This window comes from Schistocerca cancellata, chromosome 2, assembly GCF_023864275.1.
Source record: "Schistocerca cancellata isolate TAMUIC-IGC-003103 chromosome 2, iqSchCanc2.1, whole genome shotgun sequence".
Lineage (NCBI taxonomy): Eukaryota > Metazoa > Arthropoda > Insecta > Orthoptera > Acrididae > Schistocerca > Schistocerca cancellata.
The window spans coordinates 887,150,653-887,166,200 of NC_064627.1; positions in this window are offsets into that span (position 1 = coordinate 887,150,653).

Sequence of the window (15,548 nt, forward strand, 5' to 3'; positions counted from 1 at the left end):
CTGCTCTCGAACTGCTACGTACAACAACTGAACTCTCGCGCGGTCAAGCGCAGACTACCAACGATAAATAACTCTCTGGTCAGAGATTCTGTCATGCCTCGCCATCGCTGTACTGAATACACACGTGTTTCAACTGGAAGGCAGTTGTAGGGGAAGGAGCAGAAGAAAAGGTTACCGGAGAATATGGGTTTGGTAGTAGAAACGAGATAGACTCCTGAATGAAATTTTTACTCTCCCGTCGATTGTGCGTCGATGTGAAACTTTTCAACAGATTAAAACTGTGTGCCGGACCGAGACTCTAAACTGGGACCTTTGCCTTTCTCGGGGAGGTGCTCTATTGTTTGAGCTACCAAAGGTCGACACACGCCCAGTCCTCACAGTTCCAAATCCTGAAAGGCAAATGGTTCAAATGGCTCTGAGCACTATGGGACTCAACTGCTGTGGTCATAAGTCCCCTAGAACTTAGAACTACTTAAACCTAACTAACCTAAGGACAGCACACAACACCCAGCCATCACGAGGCAGAGAAAATCCCTGACCCCGCCGGGAATCGAACCCGGGAACCCGGGCGTGGGAAGCGAGAACGCTACCGCACGACCACGAGATGCGGGCTCCTGAAAGTTTAAGGAGAAAAACTAATAGAGTTCCGCAATAAAAATTGGTTAGGAATATCAAATGCTCTGTTCGTGGGTCAGAAGAAGAGGAGATACACTTGGAAGCGGCCAGGAGATTTGCGAAGAATGCAGTTGGATTACATCATGGACAGGCTGAGATTCAAAAATCATATACTGGATTGTAAGGCACATCCTGGAGCAGATATACGCTTAGATCAGAATTGAATAATGATAAAGAGTAATTTATCGATGAAAGAACGAAGTATAAAAACGAGCAGGAAAAGTGAGGAGTACAGAAAATTCGTTCAATTAGGAATAAATATGAAGTAGTTAGAAGCTAGGACGAAATGGTTGCATGAAAAATATGAAGAAATCGAAGAAGATATGATTATTGAAAGGACGGCTTCCTCATATACAAAATTCAAAACAATCTTAGGTTAAATTGAAATTAATGGCGGTAACATTAAAAGTTCAGTGTTAATTCTACTTTTAAATCCAGAGGAGGGAGCGGACAGGTACGAAGAGTACATTGAAAACAAATATGAGAGGGGGTGGCTTGTCTGATAGCGTGATAGAAGAAGAAACAGGAGTCGACAAGGAGGAGTAGGGGTCCAGTATTAGAATCAGAATTTCAAAGAGCTTTGGAAGGCTTAAGATCAATTAAGGATAATAGACAGATAATATTGCATTAGAACTTCTAAAATCATTTGGGGAAACGGCAACATAACGACTTTTCGCTTTTGTGTGCAGAATGATACTGGCGATATACCTTCAGACTTCCGGAAAAACATAATCCATACCATTCCGAAGACAACAAGAGACGAAAATTGCGAAAGTCATCGCTTAGCTTAGCAGCTCATGCACCCTAGTTTCTGAAAAGCATAGTATACAGAAGAATGAAAAACAAAATTGAGGATATGTTAGTTGACGAATAGTTTGGCTTTAAGAAAGGTGACGGTACGAGAGGGGTAGCTCTGGCGTAGCGGTTGATAATGGAAGCAAAACATGTTGAGACGATTTTTCAACGTGGAAAAATTGTTCGACAATTTAATATGGTGCAAGATATTCGGCAAGATGTTCTGAATTCTGAGAAAATAGGGACAGGCAATAGAGCAAGGTGAATAGTATACATCATGTACAAGAAGCCAGAGAGACTAATAAGACTTGAGGACCAAGACCAAAATGCTTAGCTTAAGAAGGGTGTAGGTCAGGAATGTAGTCTTTCGCCCCTATCGTTCAATCCATAAATCGAAGAAGCAATGAGCGAAGTAAAAGTACGACTGAAGAGTGGGATTAAAATTCATGGTGAAATTATACCAATCACAAGATTTGCTGATGTCACTGCTGTCCTCAGTGGAAGTGACGCGAGATTGCAGGATGTATTGGATGGAATGAACAGTCTAATGGATACAGAATTTGGAATTGAGAGTAAATCGAACAAAGACTAAATTAATGAGTAGGAGCATAAATGAGAACAGCGAGAAACTTAAGATCAGGATTGGTGATCACGAAGTAGACGAAGTTAAGAAATTCAGCTACCTAGGATGCAAAATAACCAATGACGGGCAGAGACAGAAGGACGTAAAAACCAGACTATCACTGGCAAAAAAGGCATTCCTGGCGGAGGGAAATCTGATAGTATCAAACATACGTCTTAATTTGAAGAAAAAATTTCTGAGAATGTACGTTTGAAGTACAGCAGTGTATGCTGGGTAGGCGTGGACTGTGGAAAAACCTGAGCAGAAGAGGATTAAAGCCTTTGAGGATTGGTGGGACGGTAGAATGTTTAAAATTAGATGGACTGATGAGATAAGAAAGGAAGAGGTTCTACGCACTATCGGCGAGGAAAGGAACGTATGGAAGATGCTGACAAGAAGAACGGAGGGAGTATAAGACATCTGTTAAGACAGCAGGGGATAACTTGAGCACCTTTATGAAATCAATAGCGAGTCGGTTAAACCGTCATCGTTATCTTGTCTCTCTTACCTCTCTTTCGCTTAACGTTTTCTTTCAGCTCTTGTGAATTCAAATGTTACTCTGGAGCCCGTACTTGTGTACAGACTCAACAAAAAGTACGCTGATATTTTAAATAATTGTCTTCACCCTATTAAATTCATCAAATTGGTAGTAAGCTTTAACACACGAGCCGTATCACAGAAACAATAAGTAATTACTAGGACAACAACCGGTGGCTTATTTCGGTTACTCTTTAACGGTGGAAACAAAGGTTTCCAAGGAAGAATTTAACACGACTATGCGCAGTCTTCCAGTTCAGGCTCTCGATTTTGAAATTATTAACTCTTCAATTGATGTTCCTAACATTCACACCCCTGTTCTTTATGTCACCCTGCGGAAACCGTATTGTATTTTGTGTTCCTGGAGTTCCAGTTCGGTTGTTGTTAGCAAGTTCCTCACGTTGTCTATATGTTCTGTCAGTCATTGTTTTAAAAAATTTTACAGCGGCGCGTATCGCAACGATCGTTAATAGAATTAATATGTGAAGTACAAAGTTAAGAAAAGTAAAGTATTGATACACGTACATGAAATTTTTAAATGTCATACGGGGACGAGCAATTTTTAATCCCCTTGATGTATATATGAAAGACTCCCTTAATAATGTGATATCCGGCATGAAGCGTTATAAAACTGTATAGACCTATATTTTTATTGTTTTCTTTATTTTAAATTTTCCTTCGTCATTTTAAGATTGCACCAGAAAATGTGACTCGAAATTGTTATATAAATTTATGCTGATATTTTGAATTGTAATTTTACTCTCAGTGTACCTGTATATATTGTCTACGTACAGGGTGATTCAAAAAGAATACCACAACTTTAGGAATTGAAAACTCTGCAACGACAAAAGGCAGAGCTAAGCACTATCTGTCGGCGAATTAAGGGAGCTATAAAGTGTCATTTAGTTGTACATTTGTTCGCTTGAGGCGCTGTTGACTAGGCGTCAGCGTCAGTTGATGCTAAGATGGTGACCGCTCAACAGAAAGCTTTTTGTGTTATTGACTACGGCAGAAGTGAATCGACGACAGTTGTTCAGCGTGCATTTCGAACGAAGTATGGTGTTAAACCACCTGATAGGTGGTGTATTAAACGTTGGTATAAACAGTTTACAGAGAATGGGTGTTTGTGCAAAGGGAAAAGTTCTGGACGGCCGAGAACGAGTGATGAAAATGTAGCACGCATCCAGCAAGCATTTGTTCGCAGCCCAGGAAAATCGACTCGCAGAGTTAGCAGAGAGCTGCAAATTCCACAATCAACTGTATGGAGAGTCCTACGAAAAAGGTTAGTAATGAAACCTGAACGTCAACTACCCGAGGCGATGGATCGGCCGCCAGGCAGCCCGTGACAGAGCACTTCATCACTGGCCTCCAAGAAGCCCTGATCTTACCCCCTGCGATTTTTTCTTATGGGGGTATGTTAAGAATATGGTGTTTCGGCCACCTCTCCCAGCCACCATTGATGATTTGAAACGAGAAATAACAGCAGCTATCCAAACTGTTACGCCTGATATGCTACAGAGAGTGTGGAACGAGTTGGAGTATCGGGTTGATATTGCTCGAGTGTCTGGAGGGGGCCATATTGAACATCTCTGAACTTGATTTTGAGTGAAAAAAAACCTTTTTAAATGCTCTTTGTAATGATGTATAACAGAAGGTTATATTATGTTTCTTTCATTAAATACACATTTTTAAAGTTGTGGTATTCTTTTTGAATCACCCTGTTCTTCTAGAAGCTTCGTCCATGTAAGGAATGACACATGCGAAAACATTTTGTGATCGAAAGAGAGGCTATTGATGAGCGAATAGTTCAAGGAGGCACCCAGGAATTTTATGAAGGGCTGTCGTAATAAGTCGAAATATTTTTAGAAAATGCAATTGTATTTGCAAAGAAAAGTGTTTTGAGTAATATTGGTCTGAAGGCGATGTTCGGAAGAGGAGAACAGACTGGTAATCTAGTTAAAAGTGTGCTAGTCGAAGTGTAAAGTCGCTCGGTCGTGAACGAGGGGCAAATCGGCGATAAGTTTTTAAAAAAATTTTCGGCAAAATGGTTGTTTTAACAGTGTAGAAAGTTGGAGGGAATCCGATGAAGAAATTTAGAGACGGTGAACGCCATTATTAGCTAGGATATTCGAATGGCATTAGAAACTTTATAGTAGACAGCTGTTGTGCTTTGTTGCTATAATTTGCTAAAAATTTAAAGAGGAAGATTTTACGTTTCAGTCGACGCGAAAGAGGAAGAGCAAGAGCAGAAATCTGGGGAAGAAAGAAGAAATAACAATCAAGATGATTCAGAAGATCGTGAGTGAAGACGCGTGGAAACCAAGGAAGCTTCTGGAAGCAGCAGAAATGCAGTTAAAATAATGTTGTCGCATTGCAAGCAGCCCACCAAACTAATTTACGCGATGTACAAGACGAACTAGAGACTGTGAACTTTTCTGTTTCGTATACTTACGAGTGGAACATGACCGAGTGTATTAGAAACCAAACCAACCAGAGAGACATAGAACTTTCTGAAATCAGCAGCGGTCCGGTTACTAGAGTGCTGTCATGTCGTGGCACATTTAAAGCAGCCAACCCAACTAATTTACGCGATCTACAAGGCGAACCAGAGACTGTGAACTTGGTGATTTCGTATGCATAAGAGTAAAATCTGACCGAGAATGTTAGAAATCTAACACGTAGCTGAACATCATATTATAGTGAACCGCATGCAAAAAAACACTATTAATGTTCCTTAAGCCAGAAGCTGACTGACAGTGTATGAATTACATTTGCTGCAATTGAATCTATCTTAGCACCGGAACTTTTCAAAAAGACGATATGAGGTAGCGGTGTTAACTTCTTTGTTCACGAAGCTAGTACTTTCCATTTTTCGGGTAGGTGTAAGGAGAAATACTAACTGCCAGATGTTTGCTTGAATGCATTCACTCAGGTCGGGAGCCCTCCGCAAGTACTTTCAAATTTTCGGGCAGGTGTAAGAAGTAATACTAACTGCCAGATATTGGCTTCAATACGTTCATTCAGGCAGGGAGCTCTCCACATTAAGCTGAAATTGATTGAAGGGGCATGACACTTAAAGTCACATTTAGTCAACAAGGCCTTGATGGGGGCACTGAGTCATTGCGTACTTATTTGCTGCCACGTAGGCCTAGTACACCCCTGTTGTGAATTTAAATATACGGTGTTGGGAGGGTACTGATTCTGCTAGTGCTTATCGGTTAACACAGGAGCCATTGTAGAGCACTTAAAAACTTACAGGTTCCACAAAGTGCCATAAAACTGACTTACCCTTTGTGCCTTTGTGGAAACAGCCGTAGACGCTAATCAGACAGAAGGTGGGAGTAGAGTAGGACCATTTTACAGAACTGTCCAACAGAGGTTGAAAGCACCGCTTCAGTTTAAGATTCTTTTTATTTAAAACACGACCGGTTTTGGGCCCTTACATGCCTCATCATCAGGTAACCCCTGTTAATTGTAAAATCCAATAGTCAACAGTTAAACGCATTTCCATATGATATTAGGACACTTAATAGATTACATCCTTTTGAATGGGGAGTTCTCAGCATGCTGGCGACTGCACAGCTAATGTCTGTTTACACGTCGATGGCACAAGGTAAGAACGTATTGGCGTATTTCTTTTATATGTACGAACACTGGCAGTTCCATTTTTTTATGTCAAGTATTTTATTTCCAATAACGCATTACGGTCATTCTTTAATTTTATGATTCTTCTTGTTTTCCGGGCCTTTAACCCGTATCTTCGAGGGCGATCATGTTAACTATTGGACCAGGAAATGTCTGTAGTAGACGATGGCCTGATGCAGTTTATTTAATTTTTAACTACAGTACCAAACTTACCACACAAGATGCAGTAAATAATTTCGTAAACGAGACGTATTCCAAAAATAGAGAGTATTTTAGGTTTTTGGAATGAGTTTTATTTATTTGTGAACATTAACTCTTTCAAACTCGTACTCATTAGACGTTAAACTCGTATGCCAGTCCCTTTCCCAAACACTTTTTAAACTCTTACCTTTCGGGCAGCTATCAGCTCTATCAGCGAAGCGTTTTTAATCTGAGCTACACTTCCTTACTCTTTAGGATTGGAAAAATGTGACGCCATGTCCAACGAATATAGCAATTGGGAGATCATTGTAGTATTATCTCTGTACAAAATTCATGGACAAGCAACGAAGTGTCAATAGTCAGGAATTGTTTCTCCACAAACACGAGAGTTAAACTGGTAAATGGAATCCATTATTGATCGTTCGATCTTTTGGTAACAGTTCGTACTTCACTATGCCTTTAAATCGAAGGACATACTAAGCATAATCTTCAAATTTCACTGCACCTGTCGAGATTTCTTCGTTCTCAACGATTCAGAATGCCATCACTAGGCCGAAAGGGCCGTAGATTCGATGTCATAGCTCCAAACCTTTGCTTCATTACCTGTCATGAGACGTCTCGGTTGTTCTGCGTCTTTGCTGACTTCATCTAGCGGCTCGTGAGCAACTTGCATTCACAGCTGTATTTCCTTTAAAAAAATCAACAACTTTGGAACAAATTTTGCTGTCACATATTTCATTCCCGAAACAGTCCTCAGCTCGTGGTCTAGTGACGTTGCTGCCTATGGGTTCCAGGGTCCTGGGTTCGATTCCCGGCCGGCGTGAGGATTTTCTCTGCCCGGCGACTGGGTGTTGGTCTTATCCTCATCGTTTCATCATTATCATCACAATCATCATTCGTGACAGCGTCTAGATAGGATTGAGTAAAAATTGGACTATGTTAAAGATTGGGATTTTGTACGTGCGCAGATGACCGCGCAGTTGAGGGCTCCACAAACCAAACATCATCATCATCATACCCAAAACATCAAAAATGGCTGTGGTATGAACCAGTTCATATGACAGAATGATTACCTTCTACTCTGATTGCGATTCGGTGATTGTTCGTAATCATTTTCTTTTTCAATTTTTTCACGACTCCACCTGTACATGGTGTGCTATTGCGTCCAAGGCGCTCGTGATCTTCGACACCTCATTTCTTTCTCTTTTTCTAAACGCTTATACTACCGGTATTCATTAAATCTTGTTTTATTCATAGCAAACTAACTAAAAGCAGCATTTAAAACTCCTAAAACTATGCTATACATTATTCTGCTCAAGTAGGAAATTTTAATACAAACCCTCTGGTACATTTTGTTCAAAATACGTGATCATTAGTGGTACCATATACGAGGCGTACTCGGTAACGAAGGTCCAGCTTGGCGCGAAATGGAAACCACTGTGATAATCCGATGGAACTTTGCACAGATGTGTTGGGCAGTGTCTTTAGTGTGCCTGTAGATCGCTTCACGTCGCTCTCCTCAGTTCAGAGCGCCAAGTGATCACGTAGAAGTTCATAAAACAACAGTGTCTCCCAACAAATATGTGGATCTGGTGAGAGATTTCGCCTGAAGCTATGCAGCCACATAACGTAAATATCATGCGTTTCTTTCTTCAAGACAATTTTCAGCCGCATTCTGCATGGACAGTGAAGACACCTCTACAGCTTTTCGATGGGAAGTGTTGGATCACCCACAATACAGCCCTTACCTGTCTCATTGTTCATCTATGCTCACACGAACCGCTGGCTACGAAGACAAGATTTTGAAACAAACAACGGAAGGGAGACCAGCGTAGAGAACTGGCGGAAAGCACAGGTGGTTGCTTTCATTGACAAGGGTACTGGAAATTTTGTACAACGCCACGACAAATGTCTCAGTCGGAGCGGCGATTATTTAGAGAGGTAGCTGAAAGGTGTGGCTAACTGTTGCGATTAAGAAATTTTTTATTTTCGATGTATTTATTGGACTTTAGTTTCCGAACAGACCTCTTGCATGTAACCTTTTGATAATGCACTGAGTAATCATGAAGCACTTGTATTCCTTTCGATATCTGACAACACAGTAAATATTCGACAGTAATAACACTGTACAGATACTATTCAGGCACGTATACCATTAAAAACACAAAATTCCGCTCGAATCAGACTAACACAACACTAGAAATTACAAAATTCTCGTTACTTTTTGTTGCATTAAATTCGAAAGTTTTGATCGGCTTCGTCAAAACATATTGTTACATAATTAGCTGAGTGATAACTTCACCTCAGGTGCTTTTGCTGTTACTACACAGAATGTCAGACAATGATAAGATAATCTAATCGGGTTGTTGACAGATTTACTTCAATGGAACTATGAAGCGTGGGGCTGAACTGAAAAGTATACATATCTACGTATTTTGACTGATTCCTGTAGCTTATGGTAACCGCATGGACCATTTGTTTTCTCATGAGCATTGACTAGGCAAATCGAAGCACACAGAGTATAATGGTTATCTGATCACATGGATCAGCACTAAGCGTTTGAGGGGAGTAACGATGAAAAAGACCTCGGACGAGGAACGACGTTCCTCTAAGCGGCACTTTTCACTAAAGAGTAAAAATTTAAAAAAAAAGGAAGAAAAAAGACATTATCTGAAAGAATTAGTGAGGCCCTTCACAGGCGATTTAGTGGCTTTCGCGTTAATTACGAGATTGGAATTCGCGATAATGACCTGTTGGCCGCATGGACGGCTCATTTAGTCTGCTGAACAGTTCGGTCAGCCGGAACTGCGAGCATCCAGACCACAGCGTGAAGTGAGCAGAACGGTGAAAACCGCAGCAGATCACTGGCGGCGCGCAGCGAAAGGGCCCGCAAATCCGCTGTGCATCGCATCACATTAATCGCGTGAGCCACCGTCGCGTCAGCTGAAATCGCTACCTTGTCAGTCCGTAGTGTATCCGAATCGTCATCGCACGTCCCCTTTAAATAAATCCTAATATAAAATACGTATATGGGTGTTGCGAAGTTATTCGTTCAAAATAATGCAGGAGGTAGAGAAAATCAGAACAAATACACTGACGAAGGAAAATGTTTGTACACCCCTCTATAGGTTTCCACGACACTCAAGATTTATTATTACGACAGTACATATAGCGCACAAGAGATTCTTATATTTAGAAGGGGTTATGAGGTGCAAAGTGTGCCACCCGGTGTGATCGAGCGGTTCTAGGCGCTTCAGTCTGACCGTTACGGTCGTAGGTTCGAATCCTGCCTTGGCCATGGATGTGTGTGATGTCCTTGGGTTAGTTAGGTTTAAGTACTTCTAAGTTCTAGGGGACTGATGACCTCAGATGGTAAGTCCCATAGCCAGCCGGAGTGGCCGAGCGGTTCTAAGTGCTACAGTCTGGAACCGCGGGACCGCTACTGTCGCAGGTTCGAATCCTGCCTCGGGCATAGATGTGTGTGCTGTCCTTAACTTAGTTCGGTTTAATTAGTTCTAAGTTCTAGGGGACTGATGACCTGAGACGTTAAGTCCCATAGTGCTCAGAGCCATTTGAACCATTTTGTTAAGTCCCATAGTACTCAGAGACATTTGAACCATTTTTTGAAAAGAGTCGATCCATACTGAAACACGTACGTGGTGTAGCCTCGATGGCCGGCAATGCAGGCGATGACTCTGATAGCCTGTCGATCATACAGATGACGAATACAGTCATGAGATACGCTACGCGACGATTACTCGACCTGTTCACGTAGTTTGTGGATGATAGTTGACGAGTAGCAAGAGCCACTTCTCGTACCATCATATCCCACAAGTGCTCAACTGCAGGCAAGTCTGGAGATTGTGATGGCCTGGGAAGTTGCTGCACTTCTTGCAGAGCACGTACAGTTTCACGGGCAGTGTGTGGGTGAACATCATCCTGTTGGAAGAATACATCACCTTTCTGTTGCAAGAACATCAAAAGAGGATGTCTAACAAGATTCAACACGTTCCTAGCGCTGGTTTCAGTCCACTTTTAACGTTTTTATGTTCGGATAATAAGATGCCGTTTCTTTAATCTAAGAATAGATGATCAATGCAGCTAGCCGTTATCTCTGTGTAATGTCTTGTCTGTATAGACGTGTACCTGTTGTCTTTAAGAACCCTTCACTTTCACACATAAGTCTATACAGTAAAGTAATGCCCTCCCAGTTCTTGGCTGATCCGTGATAAGACAGGCGAAAAATTAGACTAATGGAGAATTATTAGTATTATCTCTATTTTCATTCGCTCTCTCTCTTTCTCTCCTTTATCTATGTATAGGTTTTAATGTAAGATTTCATTACGTGATATAGTGATAAAAAGAATCAGCCAAATAGAATCTTTGGTGGAGTCCTTCCACTTGGTAATCAGCGGCTGGCTTGCTGGAAGAGATCTTTACATTTATTATTACTGTTAAACACTCCAGTCAGTCGGGAGAATCAATCGTTTGGCAATATGTTCCTTTTACGAAAGATTGCGAATTCCAGATGTGTACGAAGCCTTTCTCAATGATTGAACACAAACTCCGTGATTGTAGGCTCTCTTCGACACAGCTGAAACTTCCCCACTAATTACAGGGCGAACGTGATCAACAAATGATTCAGAAAAAACTCATTCGTTCATTCACTCCAGAAGAAAAAGGTCACAAACCTTATTTATGGAGGAAATCGTGTATTAAATCTAGCTCCATTACATGTCCAGATCTCCGGTGATTCCACGCCTTAATTACTTTCCTTTCACAATCTCTTTCTCTTCAAAACACACCGCTAGCGGCACAAATGTTAATTGGCTGGCTTTAGCGATAAGAAAAGCAGAATACGTATCTCTCAGAAACACGTCAATCCCGCAACAGAACTCCAGAAGCTGTCCTAGTCACCACTCCAACAACCATGCATCCCTGTTATTTCAAATAATAAATGCAATAGAAAATACTTTGGCGTCGACGAGCTGTCGCCGCATATATTACGAGAAAATCAGATCAGATAACTTTTCCAAAGTGAATGAATGTGGATGGTTTGATTGGAAATGATTAATTGGTGCGTGGTACAGGGTATTTGCTGTGGGGACATTACACATCCTAGAAACACCAAAAGTACGAGAGTTGTAGGGCAGGCGTGTCTTGGAAGAACACGCTCCACGAGACAGCCTTCACCAGCTCTGTGTTCTACGCGCAAACAGCCTTCACTTGCGTGCAGGGTGAATCCGGCTTTCATCGCTGAAGACCACGACGCGCCATTCCATCTTCCAAGTGATACTCTGACAGCATCAGCCGCGCCGCGCACTTCGATGGTGTGACGAGAGTGGACAGGCTAGAGGGGCGCGTGCCCTTAGTCCTACCGCTAATAACCGTAAACCTTCGTATGTGTGCTGTGGTAACAGTACGATCTGCTACTGCTTCCTATACAACGATCCTGGAATGTGTCTGTGCTGCATCGACATCCAGAACCTCGTCTTACAGGTGTGAGAACGTGCAAGTGAGCGCTGTTACCGGTATCGTTGCGCAACTGAAGCAGAACGACCACATAGTGTGGTAATTCTTGAAAAGGACCATCCCACCTATTGGGAGACGACAACTGCTTCCTTTTAAAACCCATTTTCTTGGCTGTAGGAACCATGAGTTTATCTCCGTGGCACGGTTACCTGTCTGCTTCACACGTCTGCACCACACTGGGCCTTCTGCCTGTGGGCATTCCCTCTTAACGGGCAGATACAAATGGCGTTCTGATGTGCCACCACGATATTTGTTGGCGGACGGCGCTGAGACTATTATCAGTACACCTACTATGCCCGAGGTGGCATTTTCCATCCCGGATCGAAATCGAAGTAATCTTTGCAGTTGTACTACTTTTTTCCGGGAGTGTGTACTTCGACAAAAAACAAATGGTTTCTGAAGTCAACTTGTAATGCTGGGGATAATTTTGTTAGTCGTGCTGACATTAGCTGATGTATCGGTGTCGCTGTTTGGGAATTTGTACTGCCATCAATCAAGGCGTCTTCTCTGCCGGCGGACTCAGAGAACCTGTGCAACACAGAAGCCCTACCACCTCGGCTGTATGAATTACCCCAAGATCCATAAGAACAACGTTCCACTAAGACCGATTGTTAGCGTTCCTGGCTCACCGACGTATAAACTGGCAAAACACTTGGCCTCTCTGCTCCAGCCACACGTGGGGAAGACCTACACATACATAAAGGTCTCAGGAAATTTCATTGAGAAGCTGAAGAAAATGAAACTTGCACCAAACGACATCCTGGTCAGCTCTGATGTTGTTTCTTAGTTTACGAAAGTGCCACTTAAAGCGTCTCTGGAGCAGATCGGTTCCATTTTCCCGCAAGACATCACAAAGCTCTTCCATGCATGTCCCACCACGAGCTATTTGACGCGGAAAGGCGATTTCTACGAAAAGCTGGAAGGCGTTGCCATGGGTAGTCCCCTCAGTCCAGTGGTGGCCAACTTCTTCATGGAACAGTTCGAAGCACAGGCACTGTACTTGGCGACTTTCAAACCTAAGGAGTGGTATAGATACGTCGATGATACTTTCGTTGTGTGGAGCTATGGTGAAAAACAGCTCGCTGACTTCGTAAGACACTTGAACAGCCTCCATACAAACGTAAAATTTTCAATGGAAGTAGAAAAGGACAGTAAACTGCCATTTATAGATTTGCTGGTCACAAGGGATGGCGAAATCTGATACACAGCGTGTATAGAAAACCGACACACACGGACCGATACCTGCACAAACTATCAGACCACCACCCGAGACAGGAAGGAGGGATGATTAATTTTCTCATAACGCTAGCAGGACGAATATGTGAGTCGCAACACCTCAGACGCGAAATGCAACACCTGGAAAGGGTTCTGAGGAGCAATGAGTGCTCCACAAATTATATTAGAAGTGTAACAGAGCCAAACACTCGGCGAAGTAAGGAATTAGAAAAAGATATGTCGGGTACGGCCTTTCTGCCATACATTGTTAGAGTGATGGACAGAATCGGTCGTATATTGCGCAAACGTGGCATAGAGACGATTCTCAAACCTACAACGAAGATCAAAGAGTGTCTTAGATCGGCAAAGGAGAAAAGGGACCCACTAGCTATGTCGGGAATATACCATGCACATGCGGAAATGCATATGTAGGAATGACTGGACGATCAATCAACACCAGGATCAAACAACATAAGCTACATCGCAGGCTGGGGCAGGTGGAGAAATCGGCCGTGGCAGAGCACGCACTGAGTGAGACCGACCAAGTAATAAAATTCACCGACACGGAAGTTCTGGCTGTAGAGAAGCACTATCACACGCGCTTGTTCAGAGAAGCTGTAGAAATACAAAAACACGCGAACAGTTTCAATAAGAAAGAGGCTTTCCTCTTTCTTGTACCGTACGGGAACCCAAGATCCGTTTACCTTAAGGCTTTCCTTAAGGTAAACGGATCTTGGGTTCCCGTACTGCAGCGAATCACCGTCACAGGTAGCAAAAGGAGAACCGCACCGGAAATGACCGCGGAGAAGCCCTCGTACGTTGGTGCGCCAGGTACATATAGTCTGCTGCCGCGAGCTTGGCTCCAGTTCACCACCGGAAATGGAGGGTGAAGCTTTGACAATGCCAGCCACTCGTGCTGGCGAAACTTCAGTAAAACAGTTAGATGAACGTCGGTCGAAGAACCAGAGACAGAAGCCAATAGGCAGTTAGTCAACAGGTGGCCACGAAAGCGTAAACAATTTTGTATTTGTACTTCCTTATTAATGTATTTCCTTCCCTGCTGGAGATTGTGCCATTGCAGCAAAGAATACTAATTAGTTTAGGCATGATGTTGCACCACCACACTGCCGTCACAGTGTGCGCGAATATCCGACGCAGACATTTCAGAACCGCTGGATTGTTCGGGGGCACCCCACACCTTGGCTTAATCGTTCCATAGACCTCAGTCCCCTAGACTTTTGTTTATGGGGACACTTGAAGGCCTTGATCTACGCCACGCCAGTCAATGATGTGCGGACACTACTGGATCGCGTCTTCAATGCGTTTCACGAGGTACAACAACAACCGAGTTTACCTCAAAGTACGTGACACTGTTATGAATGGACGCCACGTTGAAGACCCCCTGTAGACATGTATTTATCAGAGAAAGTATGCGTTTCCGGACCCATGTCTATCGGACTTATTTTTCTGGTTTCATTGAGTACTTCCACCTCTCAAAGCATTCGACACTATTTTTCGAAAACTCTCAATAGATGACTACAAAGAAAAAGGGAATATCGCATAGGGATAATGCAGGAAGAACATCCATATGAAAGACATACAAGACTACTATAAGTGATTGATTTGTTCTCAAAATTCAATATTTTCCGATGTGCTACATTTAAAAATATGTGTGATGTTGAATAGAACGGTAAACACACCAAGTTGGCAGTGTTCCAACCACTTGAATGCCTTGACAAAATGGTGACAAAACAAGAAATGAGTTTTTGTGGTTCGGAAGACGGGTTATGTTTTACGTGTTAGAACAGTGCAGCGTGCAATCAAACTGAAATACGGAAAAGAATCGCCATGTGAACTGAGGGTTTAGATTTGGTTTCGACAGTTGAGGGACGCTGTTTCTGTTAACAGAAGAGTACTAGTTTATCAAGTTCGCCACATATAACCGTGCTGAAGCTAGAGTTCTCACACTAAATTGACAAAATCAACTAACATTACCTGGCGAAAGGATTTGCTGTGCTGAGGGTGAACACAATTAAAACTTTGTAAACATTAAGTATTTTATTTATTACTTATAGTTACAGGTTTCAACAAATTTTGTAACGTTAAATTTTTCTGTAAAAGTAGCTTCATGCTTCAAACTTCAAATTACAACGAATGTATAGGTTTGCTTTTACCACACCTGCACTCAATATTATTCTAGCTTCATACCATAAATGATTCCTGTCACTGAAGACTCTTTCCACATAGGAGATCTATCCGATAACTTTTTTATGTTAAGAAAATCCATACATATTTGAGAATGATAGCACTTACCGAACTGAAACGA